Below are 14,897 nucleotides of genomic sequence, written 5' to 3'. Positions count from 1 at the left end.
GTCTCTTTCCCTGTTTCTTGCTTAAGAAAAGAGTAAAGAGAAAGGAAGAGTGGAAAAAAGAACTACACGAAAGAAAAAAGTAGATAAATGGAAAAGGAAATCTTAATGAGGTTCTTTTTTCTTTTCTTATTTTTTTGGAGACTGCTGTATTAAAGTCATACATAGGTTTCAAAGAAAATCGTATGTCGGTGGAATGGTGAGCCCACCTGACAACGCATGCTAACAGAATTGTAAATGTAAAGGGTAATGCTTGTCACTTCCTGACAGCTCTAAATGGCCTTTTAGTTCAGTACGCAGAGCTGTCATAAAAAAACATAAAAATGCATATGCAGACAGCTGAAACTGCAATGCACATCATTATCTGCAAATGGTATAAGTATCCTGAACAAAGGGCCTTCCAGTTTAAGGACAAGCATAAGACATTTTTCTGCCTCTAGCCTTAAAACAAAGTGCTGTCAAGAAAACAAGATTCTCAGTGCCAGAACTGAGGATTTTCTGTCAATCAGCAAGGTGCTACATTTGTACATATTTTTCTGACCCCAAATATGAGAAGAGCATCCTTAACAGATGTGTATTTAACTTCTGGCAGATACATCTGTTTCTTCTGCGTTTTTTATTTTTTATATCTTTTTTTTTTTTCTCCCCCTCAAACACACTGCAGAGCAGAACAGTTTTGTTGTGTACTTATTAGTTCCTTCTATCCCGGCTTTTCCTCCTTACTTGTTTAAAGTATCCACATGGTGGCTTCACCATTATTGTGCCAAGATATTGGGGAACTTTAGGGACTAGTGTTAACCTGGTATGGGAACCATGCAAAAAAGTTGAACTCCAATCTGTTGGTGTTCATGACTACTGTGCTAGTCTGTTTGGTTGTGGTTTAAAAATTTTCAAAGTTGCAAGTTCATTTCCAGTGCAGTTTTAAAACACACATAAAATTAATGAGAGCTTAGCAAAGACATTAACATACCCAAGCAGCGTTAAGAATAAACCTGTCCCCTGCACAACTCTGCAAAATGTTAGTGAACATAAGAGCTGTGATGTGCAGCGTGTGCACAGTGGCCGCTCGCTGACCGCTTGACGCAGATTTAGGCAGTCCCCAGCACTCCTATATTACCATACGTGCTGACATTTGTACTCACGACATCTCTCCAGATAAAGGCTGGGGGACTGTAGGCTGCCTGATATGATTTAAGGATCAGGAAGAAAAGGAACCTAAGGTCCACGGTGAATGCTCTGCTCTGAGGGCAAACTGGCACGAACAAGAACTTCCACCCCAAGCATTAGATTTCACTTCATGAATGCATAAAAGAGCAGTAAGACAGCAGTTGGGTTTCTTCCCTTTTTTTCTTCCCAAACCTCTAATCCAAATCTCATCTACAGTGACCCCACTCACAAGTAGCCACTGTACTGCACAGACCCATGACTTAGACCTTCAATAGTAGCTAAACCATCCCATCCCAACAAATAATGTGTACAAATATTCATTCACCAACACAATCAATAGACCAAGGGTGGAACATGGGTAAGTACTTGAACAACAAACCCCAATTTTTGTAGTTGCTAGACATACAAAGGTGTCTCTTTAAACTCTCACCTTAGTCCCAGTTTCAGTTACACGCCCATACAGATACCTCCATGCTCATTAAATTGCACAAAACCCCTTTTTCTGCGGATTGGTGTCTCCTCCAGATTTTCAACATTTACTTGCATTGCTTTTCATGCTACTCTCCCAGTCCTGGGTTCAGGTAGCAAATTAGGATCTGTGTATGCAGCAAATAATGACTATTCTGGCCCTGAACAAAACTTACGGTACAGGACCTCGTATGCACAACAGATCTTTGATATATTTTCTCAGTATCTTGAATTATCCACCAAATGTCTCATTCCAGTGCACCCTGCTTGCAGCATAAAGTATAGGAATATGAATCAAAGATATTTGGGATTTCAGAACTTCTGAGATCATGGAGGCAAAATATTTCAGTCCACAAAAAAAGTAAGGGAATAAATGTCACGTATAAAAAACTGCTATTCATCTCATGGCTTATATTTACGAAGTGCTGTGTTTGAATCTGTAAATTTTCCAGTGTGAAATTGCCCTGAACAGTTGCTTAATGGCATCTTAATTTTCCTTTAATTAATCACCTTTAGAATTTCTAACTGTTTTTCCATTAAAATCTGCATTTATCACATGTATAATCTTCATTCCTTTCTTCCAAAATTGCCCAAAGAAGCCATCAATGGATAAGGCTGCAATCCTAAAAATTCATTTCTTTTGTATCTGCAGTAAGATGATATGGGAATACACAGTCATCTTGGAAAAATATAGGTTTTGTCTGATATTTTAAAAGATACCTATTAATTCTGGCTACCTCTCCCTTCTTGGTGCTGTTTGAGACATCTGAGGACATTTAAATCTGAAGTTTGGTTCCTGTCTCAATAACTGATTCTAATCCAAGCTCAAGAAAAATAACATCTTAATGCTCGCTCAACAGTCTTGCTTCCGAAGCTGCCTCTACAGACGCCTAAATAACTGAAAACAACTCTGCAGTACGTCCTCCCCAGAGTCAAAGCTTTGCACATGTGCTTTAAAAAAAAAAAGCTTTGCAGACTATGTGTAAAAGCCCCATCTGGTGATGCCTGACATAACAGTATGTTTCCGCCTAATTACAGTACACTTAAAAAATACACTGTGCATTATTGACACAAAACCAAGTGGATATATGTCTGTCTGCTAATAAATTATGCTGGACAGAAGAAAAACGTTTCCAACCCCAGTGGAGTGAGTTGATGAACCAGACTTCCTACAGGAGTAGGAGAGAGAGGAGAAATGAACAGCCGAAGTAGTTTTAGGATGGAGATTGGTACATTTGTGAGAGATGCACAACATGCCAGTTTGGAGACCAAAGTGACCTACACCGCTACAAAACAAGGAGAGACTAGGCAAAAGCATCATCGGTTTCCTTGCACATCTGGCCTTAATGACACATGTTCTTTCCTGATACAATGGATGCTTCATCTAGCAATTCTTTTTTGAGCGTGGCTTTTGTATTGCCATGTTTAAAAAGTGACGCTGTCAAATGCAGCAACAAGAATCCTGGACTAATACCTACAGCTGAGCTACGCCAGCCAAAATATAACAGTATTTTAACCACAGTGATATAGAGCTGGATTTGAACACGCATCTTCCAGACAAAAGCTTCTATATCCCATTACCATGACCTGTGCCAGCCAGGCCTCCCTCTCAATCTGTTCCCTTTAAATTTACAAGGAAGGAAATAACAAGAAAGAAGGACATTCTTTTATTACATTTTTTCAAATAAAATGTCTGTGCTTTCTCTGGATGGTTCCAGCCCGATTTATACAAGGTGAATTTGACCTTCAAGAGGCAGAACATCTGGGAATGACAATTAAAGCCATCTGCACCCAAGGCAAGCAGGTTGCTCGCTATCCACTCCATTCTGTCGCCTTCAGAACATAGAGGAGGGGGGGTAATCTCAAGACAGCCATCCCTTTTTTATTGACTGTCTCCTGTGCTTTTAGAGATATGAAAATACACAGAGCCTGACTGCACTCATTCCCAAGGAGGCTCACGGAGGATGGCATGAAAACTCCAGCAGCCTCTTGAAGATTTGTGATTCAGGTTCTATGGGGATGGTATTATCTGGACCCAGATTTTCTTTCATATTTAATCTAGCCTCTATACGTCTCACCAGTTGTGACTTGGCGTGTCTGAATTTAGGCTCTCGCATCTCCTTTACATGGCTGAGTGGCTTGTGCATTTTTTACTGGCCATCCGAGTCCAACAGGAGTCAAAGGAAAGGTCATCAAACCCTCTGTTCCTGGAGGTACTGCTTTAAGCTCCATTCTATTTAGGAAGGCTGAAGATGTTGAAGATATTTTGAAACACTGGTAAAAATCCAAACCACTGTTCTCTGTAGGACTTCAGGGCAACTAGACATTCCCTAAACCTTGCAAATCTTCAAATGTTTGCTGCAATAGGGTAACTTATAACCCCCTAAAACTCATTTTTGAGGGTTTTTTGTTGTTGTTGTTTAAACCAAATACTGTTAAGGCCTATCGTGCTGATTACTGCTGTCCCAGTTTTTCCTTATACTCTTCTGCTTGCCTGTACCATCGGATTTCTCATGTCATACTTTGCTGGTGAACTCTTCAGGACAGGAGGATTTTGCTAGCAGAGTGGGATTTCAGTATCTGGCTTGAGATGCTAAAGCAATGCACGTAACAGAAGTACTTAAGGCACTAGCTGTGTCACGTAGATATTTGCACAGAAGTACCACGTTCACTTTTGGACAGGCAGTATAGTGTTAATGACTCATTTGGATAGCCAAACCTGGTTGGAATTTCAAAAGCAAAGGAAAAATAAAAAGCCAGAGGATGGGGAAAAAAACAACTAACCCAGAACTGGATTTTTTTCTGCGGTATTTGGAGTATTATTATTTTCATTTTCTCTTTGTATAACTTTTTTCAGCCTACTTAAGAGCTCCCTGTATGCCACCTATCGGTCCAACCCATGCTCAGTTGTTCTTCAGACAAAAACAGTGGTGGAAGAGTTGTGCAGGGCCAGAGAACAGGAGGTGGGAGGCCAGAGATCATGTACGGCAAAGCTGTCCAGAAAACAGGGAAAGGAAGTGTATTTTTCTAGGCAGGTCGAGCCAACTGCAGCCCAAAAGGCAGTCACACCCCCTATTTCAAACTACGGGTGTGACTCAGATAAAGCAGCAACATGAAATTACACCAGCACAAAGATATTTTAAAAAATATTCCACACCGTGGATGACATATTCAAGTATTATGCCTTTGGAGATTTAACCCTGCCTTCTTTGAGTGAGAAACCAGACACTTGGAGAATTAACCGAGATTATATTGACAGGTCTAGGTTCCACAACAATTCCCCTTGTATATGTCCCATAAACACCTTTCTTTCCAGTGTCAGTCATACATTCATTTTCTACCACAATAATTCTTTGCTAAGATCCCATTCCCATAATAGAAAGAAGAAAAAAAAAAATGAGTGACACCTCAAACAATATTTGATAGTCTAACAACAATTTCTAACTTCAAAGACTATCTACATAAAAGTTGAAGACTTTTGCTACAAAACCAAACCATTGGGAAATCATTTTCCATCTGACATCAATTCCCCAGCTACTAGAATGAAGGCTTTAACTAAAAGTATAACTTTTACTAGAGGTTCTTTAACATTTTAATCTATGCTATGCGAAAGTATGTACATATTCAGGTTATATTGTGTCAGAATTTAAGAATGGGGCGTAAGAGAAAGAACCCCACAAATCAGAGAGGGATGGCCTTCATGGCCAGCTGATAAGCATGCAGATACATGACTGAATTAGTGGTTTAACAGATTAGGAGATAGGAATATTTGGCTGATTAACCCCAAATCTTTATGAACACAAAAACACAAGAGGTACAACCAAGAACATTCCCAACCCCAAAAATTATTGTCCTAAAGGAACGGAATGAATTTTTCAGAGCTGAATCATTACAGCAAATCACTCCTAATGTACTGAACCACTGGAGGAATCAATGGATGCAGGTCTACAAATCATGTATTCAAGACTCACTGCTGGCAAGCAAAGATCTGTAAGGTTTGACGATGGGCCATTTTCCCTTCCCAGAAACACTGGCTAAACACCACAAAGTCTTCTGTAACAGTCCTTTTTTTTTTTTAAACCCTGCTTTCATTTCTAGCTGAAGAGGAGATTGCATGTCTAAGACATCAAGTTGTGACCTTGCGGCGAATTAAATGGCTGAGCATGTTAAAAGGCTTGTAAATGTATCTGGACCTTTTTTTTCTCACCATCTGTTTCATACTTGATATCTTGATAGATAGTTCAGCTTATTACCCACCACTAACGTCATCTCTCTGCTGAAGCCTTGTTATTTGAAATATGGGGTCTCTCCTTTGTATAGCAGTGACTAAGTACATTGGAACCCACTTAAATTTGTTTTAAATGCATTAAATTGGTAACATGCAGTGTTGCTGCATACCAGTTTCTAAGTTACATAGTAAAAGTTTAAATGATTAAACCAATTTAATGTATGAACCAGGCACTCCGTATGGCTAAGAACAGTCAGGTTTTCCAGTGAAATGCTCGCCTGGTAGTTAGCATTGTGCAGAGGTATGCAGATGCTTTTGCCAGGAGAAAGTGAAATAATTGATGCAGCTGAAAATGACCTTGATCTTAAAGTCATTACCTCATTCCTTGAAATATCTGAAAATACAATGACAGAAGCAAGGGCCTGAGTGACTACCGTGACTTTTACTTTGTCCTGAGTATCAGTATGACATGGGTACATGCCAACAATAAATCATTTTCCTGGAACACACGACAGTAAAAAGTTGGGGTCATGTTTTCAAGCTGGCTTTTCTTTTTTCTTTTTTTTTTTGTGTCTGTTGGTTCTGTGTCTCTGCAGACTTTACATGACGTCCTCCTGTCTGCCTACATCTATTTTATAGATTAATGGTACCTGTAAGTACTCAGCTGAAAGGTAAAATAATGGCAAGGGTGATGAAACCGCACGCTCCATGACATAGGAGGGTGACTCATGGGGTCGGGAATGAATTCCTGCCTTTCACCACTGGCAGAGCCTTGTATTGCTACCAAAGCAATGGTGAAGCAGTGACAACACACACCTGGAGATGCACAGAAGTCCAAAACGTCCACTGGGTTTGTCTGCTTCCCAGGGAGAAGTGTAGATTTCCCTAAGCTGCCACGAGACAGGTTATACCACACCACAGCAGGTCTCTGGGGTGCTTCATGCCAACTGATCCAGAGCCCAGCAGAGGCAAATAAACTTTTTTATTACCATATTTTCATCTGGGTTGCCAAGGTCACTTGTACCTGTTGGAGATGCACTGAAGTGAGGGACTGGCAGGATCAGACTCCCTCCTACATGTCGCCACAGGAGTGGGGCCACCCTTTCTAATGGGGCAAGCAGATTTCTGCAACCTCTGGTCTTCCCTGAGATACCAAGAAAGGCGACTTGTGCCTTATTGGTGTTACAAAACAACTGTTTCCCACCCAAAGTGTGAGATCATGGTGATGCCTACAAACCATGTTAGCTAAAGGACTTTCTACCTTTCCTCTCTGAACAGGAGTATGCACAGAGAAGCTGGGAATACACTGGCCCAAAGAAGAGAGGGAAGGCATTTTAAATGTAGTGAACTAAAAGTTGTGCAACAAACATAACTGCGACCAAACACCACCTGCCAAGTGTTAAGAGACTTGATTCATGCAGCAAAATGTCACACCAGGCGCTTTTGATGCAGCCAGCTGTCACAGGCAAAGCACTCTGCATCTAAAGATGACAGGTTACAGGAGGAGCTCATGGCTCGGGAGGAACCTGGGAATCACATTGATGACTTTACCTTTGAGAGGATCTTCTTCAGAAACAGTGCAAGAACCAGAGCTAAAGTCAGGCTACTATTTGTGCAATAAACACACGTGCCATGGTCTTAAGGAGTGGAAGCTGGGAAGCTCTGGTGGTTTTAGTGGAATTTCACCACCTGCAAGACAGCCCACGGCTCTGGGAGGCAACATGCTATCAGCACATCGTAGTTTTGTCTTTTCATCTCTGACCTTTTCATGTCTTCCCTTTCTGTGGTCTGCCAGGGCTAACGCTGAGAAGGAAGGTATCTGCAACAGTGGAGATGTAAAGTTTTCAGAGCTGTCATTCTACACTGATGCAGAAATGTATTTTTGTACATTTAACAGTTAAATACATACCAAGGTGTTACAAACACTTACTTGTGTTACAAACGATTGTTAAGTGTTGGCAGGATACCTATATCCTGTACACGCCACGCAAACTTGATTTCTCATAAACCCTGCCTAGATTCATTTTCATTTAATTTTATGCAAACAGCATCTCTAACAGTGGCAGCAGGACCTCACCAAAGAACCAGAGGTTCTGTTTCCCAAACCAAACACAGTCCAGATCTTTCAGCTCAAATGGAGGTTTGAGCACAGATCTGGGTTTACTCACAGAGTTCAATTTGGAATCCAATTTTACAATCAATTCTTCATTGTTTAAATCAATGTTGCTGATATAATGCATCAGAGAACCTATCCCCTTGATGGAGGATTTTTAAAAGCTGTATTTTATGGCTATGTCATCACCAGGCATTTGTGGATTTAAAACATTTGTGAAATAGGATTTTCTGGTAAAATCTTGTGTGGTCCATTAAACATACAATACACAGCAGAGGAAATACTTGATTATGCTTACACACTTTTCTCTGTTTCTGGTAATATTCCAAATGAATGCAGCTTTGCCACGTGGTTATCAGTTCCTAAGATGGCTTCTGAAGTTTGTAATTTTACTGTTCTGCCTTGCAGTTGACAAGTTACCTGGGACTACATTAGATTAGAGCCGGCCCCTGCAGATATTTTGTATTTGCCCATGATATTATCGTTAAAGCAAATTTCCCAGGAATTCCACTCAAAGGCCTCAAACATACTGCATATATGTATGCTTTTGCAGCACTCCCATATGTATATTTTGTTTGCTTGTGTGCTGTATACAAAGCACATGTGGAATCTGTAAGCATAACAAACAGGATCATTAACTGAAAAATTAATCATGCTTATGCAAATCATGTGAATTTGCACTACTAGTTCTATTAGAACTCAGCACAATGTCTACATAATTTAATACTTTTCTTCAAATCTCAGTATGGGAATCCAACAGTTCTTAGCTGGCAGCACCAAAAGTGTCATTTCTAAGGATATGTATAAATAAAATGAGGATGTCCAAAACACATGTATAAAGTGATATATACATTCTCGTACTCCATGCTGCATTACAAGGCACAGCTCCTTAGCATACACCATTGTACCAAAAAAAAAATTCTACAGGGCATCAACTGCAATGTATACAACTTAATATAAAAAACACCTTTTAAGAGATATGCAAAAAAAATAACAGTAACACTCCACAAATAGAAGTACCTCCATTTAGTGGAGTGAGTCTCCTGAATTTTTCTTCCCAAGCTGACCTAGATATTGCCTCATGGATTTGCCACAGTCTTTATTAGCAAAGTAACTTTTCTTAAAAAGAGTTACTTTGCATGCATTTGCACGAAAGTTCAGAATTTTTACCTGCCTGATGTACTGCACAGCATAGAGGGACAGTGTCTTGAAAGATGGCAATGAAAACAAACAGTTGGGTCATCTAATGCAGTTCCTCGGGACAGCAAGGAAGCCCATCTCAGAAGCGCCTAATGAATCCATCAAATAGCCAACCCATAATTATTGCCTCATCACAAAATTCAGATCTCCTGGACCAAAAGGACGAGAAGCTTAGCACAGCATAGGAAGGGAGCAGGAGAAAGCCCGAGTACTACCAATGTAAAGGAAATACTCTACATAGAACACTAGCCTGTACTGCCAATTTCACAAACTCAAAAGTATTCAACATTATCTAGTCTTAATTGTATATCACGCTATCTTCAGACATCATATTCCGTTCAAGGAATTTTAATAGAACATTAAAAAAACCCACCTTTTCTTAACATCCATCATAGGGAGACTTACAGTAGCTCTTGAAGCACACAGAGGAAAGCATACAGCAATTTAGAACAAGAAACAAATACAAATAATGTAGTCTCTGGAAATTACAGGCATGAAAGAAAGAAAAGATTCCAACTTACAAAGTAAAATTCATTCTAACACAATCACTGGTGAAAATCACTGGGATAAATGGGAAAATATTAACATAAGCATTCTCAAAAGTCAAAATGAAAATTTGACTTTAAAATAATGTTCTTGGTTGCTTTTTCTTACAGTTTTCCCCATAAAATGACAAATGTAATAAAACACAATCTCCTACCCACACCAAAATAACATTTGGCTGAGCTCTATTTTTGGTGCAAATATTTCTCTGTTGAGACAGCTTGCTCATGTCCTCATCGGAGTATTGGAACCATTTTCTGGCTTTACTACACATTCACTGTGTCATCATCAGTAAATCACATAATCTGTACACCACAAATTAACATCTGTAAAATTGGGAAAGTCATTCCTATTTTAAAAAGTTGTTGTGAAGCTCAGTTAGTTAAACCACTAATTATTTTGTTTAAAGTTATTGGAATTAAAGATGTTTACAGCTACACATGATTTTTGTAATCAGTAGTGGGTCTCAGCTACAGGGATAAGCATAAGCATTTTAGTCCAATCTGAGCTAAGCAAAGTGAATGTAGCAGAGAGAAAGTTCTAGCAGATTCCCATGGGAACGGAAAGAAGATTTTGCATTCAGAAGAAAGGAAATCCAAACCCTCATTTGCCCTTACTCCATAACAAACCCCACCCAGGTTCTACATCTTCCAAAGCGCACCCCTGCCTGTATCATACAACCATCTAGTAAGAGATTATACCATAACTCTGACAATGCAAAGAAAGACAAAAGTTTAAAATTATTATTGGAATTACCCAGATTTACTGACACTGATAGGTTTAAAATCCCTGGGGATAGGTTGTTTCATTAACAGAAAAGGTGAGAAAGGTAAAACAGGGGCAATTACTCAGTACTTCACAATAACCTGAACTAGAATTCCCTGAAGCACCTGTGTTTGCCTGACATAAACCATAGGCCAACGCTTGGGAGAAAAAGATACACACATTTTCTTCTGCTCTCCTTGGAAAATTCTGCATTCCTGCAGATGCGTGGAAGGAAGCAGTCACTGGCTACCACTGAGCATCAGTACTGCTGATGCAGAGAGCCCTCAAGCATGAAGTCAGGGTGTCCCTTGCACACACAGTCAGCCTCATCAGCAGTGGGAAATCCACCCAGAATCTGTTACCTCCAAGCAAATTCAGTTTCCTGATGTGAACAGAAAGTCAATCAGGAGAAGTCATGAGAGACCTAAAACATATAACTTATCTCAAAGAGATTTGTCTCTCTAGGTTGCCACTATGATTAACAAATAGGGATAAACTCATTGGTGGGCAATTTAGAGCAGGCATCTCACTGAAGTGCTCTGAATTATCTTCTTGAAGAGCTCTTCCTTCCCCATTTGTAAGGAGAGCAGTCTCCTGACAGGTACCATAACACCTGGGATCCTCTTCAGAAAAAAAAAAATAAAACAAACCCAAACCTGCTTAATTTTCATGCTGATGGCCCTTGGGTATGTGTGGGTTCAGGGGCAGCCTTGTGATGACTGCAGGGTCCTTACCAAGCCCAGCTGAGTCATAATCTTCAAGGAGGAAAAAAAGGCTTTTTCCCTTTTGTGTCCAGACATTTGCAGGTCCTGGATCTCTGCAGGCTCACAATAGAAGACCTATCTTATTCATGCTGCAAAAGATCTGGAACCTGACACTTCTCTTGGGCACTCAGTCCTAACCGGCAGGATTTGTCTCCGACACTCTCAAGACAAGTGTCAGCAGGTGATGAACTTTGTATTCTTTCACTCCTGCAGCTTCAGAGCCTGGATCCCTGTTTCTGCAGAATTTATAAATGGCAAATGGCAAGCCCTTTGGTTTTTTCAGATCTGTAGCTCTGGTATCAGAAAATAAAGGAAAGATGAACAATACTCTTCTTTCCTCCATCCTTTATTTTACAAGTTCTTACACTGAAGAAATAGAGCTGTATTGCTTGGTGTACAGTAAGCACAAATAATAATATGCAGCAAGGAAGACTCCAACATATCGTTGTGGCATCCTCCTGGCCTTGCCCACTGAGCTGTGTGCATTGGTGCACCTGGCAATTACATGTGTGATATTGTAACCGCACACCTTGCGGGGCTTGATGGTATCAGGTAACTATTGCTAACTTTTACTGTGATTTTAGTGTTTTGGTTAATTAGTTCCACCTCATGAGGCAAAGGTCTCATAATTACACTTCGCAGGATATTCATTAGCTGAGCAGATTGCTTTCTCAGTTCAGGGCATCTCGAGCAAGGGCTCTGTGGTCACTGCATAAGGATTACGGCAATGGAAGGGATGATGAAAATTGTACTGTAAGCCTGCCCTCTCAGTGAACTAAGAGCTCGCACTGGTCTAACATGCCTGGACAAAGCTGAGATTTAGAACAGTCTTGGCTAAAGCACAGCAAATTATTTAGCATGAATGGTTTAACCCTTATGCCTGTTTCTGAATCATTCACAACTTGTTCTGCGGATTGACTCTGATAACTTTATGCAAACATATTTCAACTAGAGTGGCCTGTGAACCATTTACTTTGACTCTGCCTTTGATTACCCCTTACACTGTCCCAGTTCAAGAGCACTCAACTCCAAACACACACCTACTGCTCAGTTATTTCAAAGTCTAGGGAAAAACCCAAACCTGGTCATCACAGGCTTTCAACAGAGCATAAGCACATCCTTAAAGGCTTGACTGATTCTGGATCACCTCATTACTGAAGTTATACAGTACAGGTTTCTCCTTCCCTGGTGAATTACTCACACTGTGAATGACTGCATGCGAGCACCCAACGTGCCAGAGCATCTCACCTCCCTTTGGGGACCCCAGGCTCTACCCTCCTGCAGACTGGCTGGGGCAAAGACCAGCCCAAAACACCAACCCTCTTCTCTCCTCACACAACAACAGGCTTTTCTGTTCCCCCAGCAGCTGTGAAGCAAACACAAAACCACCTCATTTGCACGGACGCTCATTGGAAGAAGACAAGAAAGGAACAGATATATGATCAGATCACTTATTCTTTTGAACCAATGCTTCTACTGGCACATCTACTGCTGCTCTAAGCAGCTGCCATATAGTCATTTTGTAAGCAATTTCTTTTTAAACTAGGAGGCTGAAGACCTCATAACTGATCATAGGCAACAGAGCTTGTATATTTTCCTGGAGACAATGAGACACCACTATCCCTAGACAAGGGCATCATGATGGTAGAAACAGCATCCCTTTTCCAAACTCCCCTTAATACTCCCTCCTAATAAAGAGTGATTCCTCAGGAAGTGCTGTACCTATTACCCACATGTTAATACCAGCTTAGGTTTCATTATGACTGATGTCATTATAGTGAATTCCAAATGAATTATTCATGATTGGCTCCTTTTAATGCCTTTGGCATGTGACATGTTTTCCACATGGCCTGCAAAATGTCTGTGGTAGGAAAATGTTCATAGGTGTCCTTGGCAGCTGGAGGCTGAAAATGTAACTGGTTTGCTTTGTATCCAATGTGGGAAGCTTAACATTTATTTCCAGGAGCGAAAGTCTTTTGCTTCCCATAATCGGTCTCTTTAAAGTCAATAGGAGATAGAGTGGATGGAGGCTGATACACCTATCTTGGTTCTTCAAGTGAGATATGTGTTCTTACTTTAAATTAAAAGCAAATACCATCTTCATTACTCTACATCACAACTACCGCCAAAGAAAATGTCTCACGTTCCCTAAAAACTAAGAAAAATCAAAAAAATCCAATACTCCTTAAAGTCACTTCATTACTCTGGGCCTTAGACTGAAATTTCTAAAGCAAGGGAAAGGAATACATATTTCCTCATCTCTTTCTTCAGCCTATGGTTAGCTTTTCTAAGAAACCCTTGGGAGACAGATGTGCTATTGAAGTAAATGGGACCTGACTTTAGTTGGGACCTGAAGGACTCCATGCCACAGCATAGCCACTGGAGCACAGATAATGAGTAATGTAGCCAGGCTGTCACCATCTCCTCCTGTTCTTAGCACAGCTCACCACAATTTTCCACTTGTGGTTCACACACACTACTGTTGGAGTCTACCTTCTTGGGAAAAGCCATTTTTCTTCAGTTTTCTCTTCCCAAAAGTTGAGCTTAAAGAAACTAGCAGAGCCCAAGGTACTTGGCAGTTGGAGACTCACAGATTTCTTATATGCTTAAAAGGAGATTATTTTTTTTTAGACTATCCACACCTGAAAAAATTATCTTTGTGTCTAACCTGAATGAAAACCCCTGCTCCTCTCTCTGTGCTCGAGGATGTGCCTTCTTGTGCTCCCCAGGGGACAGAGGCACATGCAAGAAAGGTTGGACCAGGTCATGCCAAAGGCCCATCCAACACAATATCCTGTTTTCGGAAATGGCTAGTAATGGACATTTAGGAGAAAGCATATAAGAAGCGATGCAAGTATGAAATTCTCCATATCTTCTCCATTTCAAACAATTTGTGGTTTAAGGACTTCCTGAGCTGTAGCCTACATCTGCGTCATCTCATTTAATAGCCCTTTAGAGACCTTTGCTTCCATTCACTTGCTTAGCTGCTTCTTGAACTTTAGCTATCTAAAACATCCTGTGGCAATGAGTTCCACGATTTAATTATGCATTGTGCGAAAAAGTAGATTTTGTTTGTTTACAGCCTGTTGCGCAATCATTTCATTTGGTACTGTTTAGTGTTATGAGAAATAGCTAATAACCATTCCCAACAATCATTTCTCCATATCACTGCTTATTTTAGGCTGGCAATGGGTAGACAATACTGGAAAGTACTGAAATTGCAAATTGCAAACAAATGTGCAAAGGTTTGCAAGAAAGATCAGACTTGGAGGGGAAGGCGAGTTATTTTGTATATATATGATAAATATATAAATGAACTATTAATATTTTCATGCATATTTCTTAAAGCTGTATAAATGTGAGAAAATACTATTCACTCATTTTTTGCTGTGACCGTATCTTAGGAACACAGAAAAAAGTTGCTCCCGTCTTCAATACTATTTTCATTGAAACAAACATCCTTATAATACAAGACATTCATATCATACAAGTAGTAATATTTGAAATCATGTTAATTAAAGCGGTCTCCTTCCTAACAGTTAAAGCATTCTCAGTTGCTTTTCCAACGAAACACCATACTGAAGTATTCATTCTATTCCCTTGCTGTAAGTATCACGGCAATGTTATCTAAATAAAAAGGCAACAGTGAAAA

This window comes from Aptenodytes patagonicus, chromosome 12 (assembly GCF_965638725.1).
Source record: "Aptenodytes patagonicus chromosome 12, bAptPat1.pri.cur, whole genome shotgun sequence".
In the NCBI taxonomy this organism is placed as follows: Eukaryota; Metazoa; Chordata; class Aves; order Sphenisciformes; family Spheniscidae; genus Aptenodytes; species Aptenodytes patagonicus.
Note: the sequence above shows the minus strand (reverse complement) of the source record.